Source organism: Gavialis gangeticus, unplaced genomic scaffold (genome assembly GCF_001723915.1).
Source record: "Gavialis gangeticus isolate Ggan-Ray unplaced genomic scaffold, GavGan_comp1, whole genome shotgun sequence".
NCBI classification, from domain to species: Eukaryota; Metazoa; Chordata; order Crocodylia; family Gavialidae; genus Gavialis; species Gavialis gangeticus.
In genome coordinates, this window is record NW_017729025.1 from 110,936,864 (window position 1) to 110,942,719 (window position 5,856).

Consider the following 5,856-nt stretch of genomic DNA (forward strand, 5'->3'; position numbering starts at 1 on the left):
CTGTATGGGTGTCTACGCCACAGTCCCCCAGCTTCCTAATGAGAATGGGGTGAGAGACAGTATCAAAAGCCTTCCTGAAGTCTAGGAAAACTATATCCACTGCCACCCCTGCATCCAGTGATTTAGTGACCTGGTCGTAAAAGGCCACCAGGTTGGTCTGACAGGATCTGCCGCTGATGAACCCGTGCTGGTTGCCCCTGAGCATAGGCTCTCTCAGTATCTCCAGTTAAAGTGGTTCCACTTTACATAAATAAATCTATGTTCACAAGGACTTGGACCTGAATCTCCTACATGCTTAACCACTGGCTGCAGTGTCTCTCTTTTTGTTTTTCCTTCTCCTTCTCTCTCTGACCCAGCAGAAATGTAGGAATCTATAAAGGTTAATCAGTAGCAGAGCAGGGAGTCTGAGGCTCTCAGTGTGACACCCAAATATCCAATTTGGGCACCTATCCATAATGTGGCAGTTAGAGGCCTAAGGCTACAAACCGATGATGCATTTGTCTCAGAATAAACTATTTCATCCTGGAACAAAGTGCAGTAATTCAGACATCCATGTTCATTGTGCCAGGATAAATCCTAAAAAAGTTTACAAGATACGAAGTACTACCAGTTTATACCAACACACCACAAAGTGGGTCTGAATGGTTACCTCAAGATCGTATCATTGAATCAATGGTGGAAAAGTGGCAGTTCATTCAACTGTTCACTAAACCCGGATTGGAAGGACAATATTTCTGGATGACTGGAAAAGGGTAAATATAATGCCCATCTTTAAGAAAGGGAAGAAGGAAGATCCAGAGAACTACAGACCAGTCAGCCTCACCTCAGTTCATGGAAAAATCATGAAACCATGAAACTGGTCCTCAAAGGATCCATTTCTAAACACTTGAAGGAGGTGGTGATTAGGACCAGTCAGCATGAATTCAGCAAGGGCAAGTCATGCCTGACCAACCTGATTGCCGTCTATGATGAGATGACTTGCTCTGTGGATGCAGGGAGACCAGCGGATGTAATATACAGTAAATGCTGTGTTATCCGGAACCCCCTGGGAATACAAAATATGCCAGTTAATTGAACGGCCCAAACAGGCGTCCTTACCTGTTCTGGCTGCCGCTTCTCCCACCCCTCCTGCAGGCCCTGCGGGGCAGGGAGGGGGGCCCTGCACAGCCTGCTTTGCCCCAGGCCGTGGGGGCTCAGAGAAACCAGAAGTGCCATGGTAGACACTTCCAGTTTCACTTTACCTTACAACCCGGCATGCTGGTTAATAGAGCATGCAGGCTTGTAAGGTGCCAGTTAACAGAGCTTTTACTATACCTTGATTTTTGCAAGGCTTTTGATATGGTCTCTACAACTTTCTTACAAGCAAGGTAAGGAAGTATGAGTTGGATGAATGGACTGCAAGGTGGATAGAAAACTGGCTGAATCATCAGGCTCAGAGGGTAGCAGTCAATGGCTCAATGTCTAGTTGGCAGCCAGCATCAAGTGAAGTCCCCCAGGGGTCAGTCCTGTGGCCAGTTTTTCAATATTTTCGTCAATGATCTGGAAGATGGGATACAGTGTACTCTCAACAAGTTTGCAGATGACACCAAGCTTAAGGAAGTAGTAGATATGCTGGAGGGCAGGACTAGGATTCAGAGAGGCCTTGACAAATTGGCAGATTGGACCAAAAGAAATCTTATGAGGTTCAATAAGGACAAGTTCAAAGTCCTGCACTTAGGATAGATCAATCCCATGCACCACCAGTACAGGCCAGGGACCTACTGCCTAAGCAGCAGCTCTGCAGAAAAGGACCTGGAGGGTTTCAGTGGACAGTAAGCTGAATAACCAACAGTGTGCCCTTTTTTGCAAAGAAGGCTAACGGCATACTGAGCTGCATTAGTAGGAGTGTTGCCAGCAGATCAAGGGAAGTGATTATTTCCCTCTGTTTGGCACTGGTGAGGCAGCATCTGGAGTACTGTGTCTAGTTTTGGGCCCCCCACTACAGAAAGGGTGTGGAAAAATTGGAGAGAGCCCAGTGGAGAGCAACAAAAATGGTGAGGAGGCTAGGGCACATGACTTATGAAGAGAGACTGAGAGAACTGGGCTTATTTAGTCTAGCGAAGAAAAGACTGAGGGGATTTAATAGCAGCCTTTAACTACCTGAAGGGCAGCTTAAAAGAGGATGGAGCTAGACTGTTCTCAGTGGTGGCAGATGACGGAACAAGGAGCAGTGATCTCAAGTTGCAGCAAGGGAAGTTTAGGTGAGATATTAGAAAGAACTTTCTCTCTAGGGGGGTAGTAGGACACTGGAACAGGTTACCCAGAGAGTCTGTGGACTCTCCACCCTTGGAGGTTTTTAAGACCCGGGTAGACAAAGCCTTGGCTGGGATGATCTAGTTGGGGATGATCCTGCTTTGAGCAGGGGGTTGAGACTAGATGACCTCCTGAGGTCCCTTCCAACCCTAATTTTCTATTATACATGTACACATAATTCCTGGGATATTTCTGTTCTAAGACAAACACAGGCACAACTTGTTCAGGGACAGATAAAAACTAAGGCTAGGAACAGATATTGTTTCTTGTTATAAGACTAAGTTATCAGACTGAATTACATTTCATCACAAATGTAAACACAGACCTTCTGTATTATTCCACCAAGCCTCAAGGATATTTATAATCAGATGTCTCTGCACACATCTAATTTATTCATTCATTCACCTTACCAGTTGGGTGGATGCCAAATCCATGGAATGATTGATCTCCAATAGCACAGTTAAAAAGTTAGATTTTTTTTCTTTGCAAACATAAAAAGTAGATTGTTGGTATATTCTATACACAGGTGGAGATTAGGGACAATTTTCTGACTATGAAAGGAACAGGCCAATTAGAGACATTGTGAAATCTCCATCCTCAAAATTTTCAAGAACAGGTTACGCTTGACTGTGATAGTTTAGTCAGGGATGTTCCTGCCTTGAGCAGGGATTGCCTTGAGCAGGGATAATCTCCTAAAATTCCTTCTAGCCCCACTTCCCTATTATCCCCCTACTATCCCACTTCCCCAAATCAAACATCTGTTCAGTTCAGCTGCTCAAGTCACAGGAATAGAGGATATTTTCAGTCTCCACCTTTTATTCAGTCATACAAGCCACTAGACTGACCAGAATTTACCCAGGTGTTTTCTATCAGGGCAGCAGGGGGGAGTGGATCAGGATTTGCTCAGATGTGGTCTATCAGAGCAGCAGGGGAAGTGGATGACAGTGCCACTACTGCTATGTATTTGCTTCAGACTTCAGTATAGCATAGAGAGACACTTGTACTACCCTGAAACACGTTAGTTCCTCATTAGGAAAATTAGTCCATACTAAGTTCATTGTTATAGCTAAACTGCATTTGCTACCCAGCAATATAGCTTATTGAAAGCTAACCCTGATATCTCTGTTACTTCACAGTGGGCATGTCTATACGAGATGCTATATTGCCATAGTGATGAGCTACGGCGACAGAGCATCAGCAGGCACAAACCATGACACCAATGCTACTGCACAGTAGCAACAAGCTTGGCACTACCGCGCAGTAGGGTCGGAAATGACCCGTGTGCTGCCAGGACTCTGCAGTAACAGTAGTTAACAGCTAAAGCAAGTACTAAATGACTATGCAGTAACAACTGCACAGTTGGGGGCATGTGTAGATGTGCCCAGTCTGTAATGAACACATACCCTACAGCTTCTACTTAAGCTACAGTAGCATCCACAATGTCTATGCACTTTATCTTTCAGGGCTTCTGGCCAGGGGCACTTGTCTATACAGACCCAGTGGGCACATAACACAATTTCCTCTTGATGAAGCAACAGAAGTGCCAAACACTGATCAACATCATGCAAAAAAAATATATCTTCACACCGTCTCTTCACAGTTATGACTTAAAGCAGAAAAAAAGATCTGCTTCTCCGGCCTTTCACATGCCCCAGTATTAGGTTCTAATACACTGTGGAATATATGGAAAAAATAGTTCTATCCACACAAACCCCAAGTGTTTTAACTCTATAACAACTATATTTTACAAGCTACAAAGCACAATTCCCTTGCTAAATGTCTTCCAGTAATAAAGGACTGACATAACTGATGACACAGCATTAGGTCAACTTTGGAATTCTCCTCTGCATATATTTTAAATTACTAGAATATCTATGTGACGAGTTGTTTTACATTGTATTCATGACTGTTAAAAAAAGAAACAAACAAACAAACAAACCAGTCTCCAAAAACAGAGTTTTGGACCTTTTCCCATTTTCACAATGCTACAGCTGTTAACAAATTTGTTGATCCCCTACAATACTGAAATCTGCCAGCAGGCGGTAGACTTGAGCTAATACAAAAAGATTCTGCTTACCTGCTCTCCTCTCAATGAAAAGACAATAACAGAAAGCCCTGGATTTTATCTGGTTCCATGAGTTGGAATTCTTAGTGAAAACCTTTATTAAGGAAGAGCTTTTCCATATCACTTTGACTTTTATTTAAAGGTCACCAATTATGAGAAGATGTGAACAGAGTGTAATGTCAATTAAACCTGATCTGATTCTGTTCTGAAATTAGTTAAAATGATCTTCAAGTGTAGGGGAAAAAAGGTCATCATATTTACATTCTGTAAGGAGGCATTTACATTATATTCAGAAGGATTTTTAAAGACATCTTGCTTTCCAGAGGTGCACATGAATCCCTAACTAATAGTTGCTCACTGAAGCGATAATTCACAGGAATTTGTAGGTAATCAGTTCCTAGATGAAACTGGCAGACATTACCATATGAAAAATTTGTACAGTGCCTAATTCAAGCAGATCTTAATCCATGACAAAGACCCCCTTGGCTCTAGCACTAGTCTATGGTTACTTTAAAATTAAAATGTTATATATTTAACATTTTTAACCTTCCTATGAAGCATATTTTAATTTCAGTCGTGTAAAAAATGATGGCTTTTATTAAGGTTTAGTCTCAACATGTGAGGATGTTTCAAAAACTTAACAGCAAAATGGCTGCCCATGCTGTATGTCAGTGACAAAGTGCAAAAGGACACAGCAGCTGGGAATGCTGATGGGTGGCACTGTCAGATGTGCCCATCTTTTCATGCTGAACACAGGTGTCTTGCTGGTGAGCATGTAGACAACATTACCACTCAGCTACCAGCTGTCTATGAATGGGTGGAGAAGTTAAAAAATGGTTGCACATCCACGAACCTCAGGCAGGATCCACCAGTGACAGCCAGAGGCGCAGCTTGTGATGTAGGAGTGGCTGTCACAGCAACAAATGAGGACAGTCAAGAAACTTGTGACTTGCTTTGCAATACAGGTATTCTGGCAGGGCACTAATCTGGAGAAGTGATGTAGTTTCATAAATGATCACATAATGACTGGTTCTATTTTGAAATTGGTGCTAGTTTCTTAGAGGAGACTGGATAGGCACCTGGCTGGGGTCTTATGACCCCTGCCACCCCCAGTGCTCGTACCTGCCCATGGCAGGGGGTCAGACTAGATGATCTGTCTAGGTCCCTTCTGACTCACTGATTCTATGAAACACCTCATAGATAAAATATTCCAATAGCCCAGATAGTCTAAACTTTGTGTTCAGTCCTTACCATGCTCATACCTCTCCCCATTTCTCATGCTTCCATATTGACCCTGGAACAACTATGATCAAAATTTTCAAATAAGGGTACCTGAAGTTAGACTTCCAGATCTTTTTAGGCTTATTAATAAAGGCAGCTCTAAATTAATTACTTTAACAGGAGTACAGTATTTTTGAATACCTAATAAAGAATTTAAGGGTCTAGTTTTTTTAGCTCATTTTTTTTTGTTTGTTTGTTTTTTCAGACAGTCTTTTGAA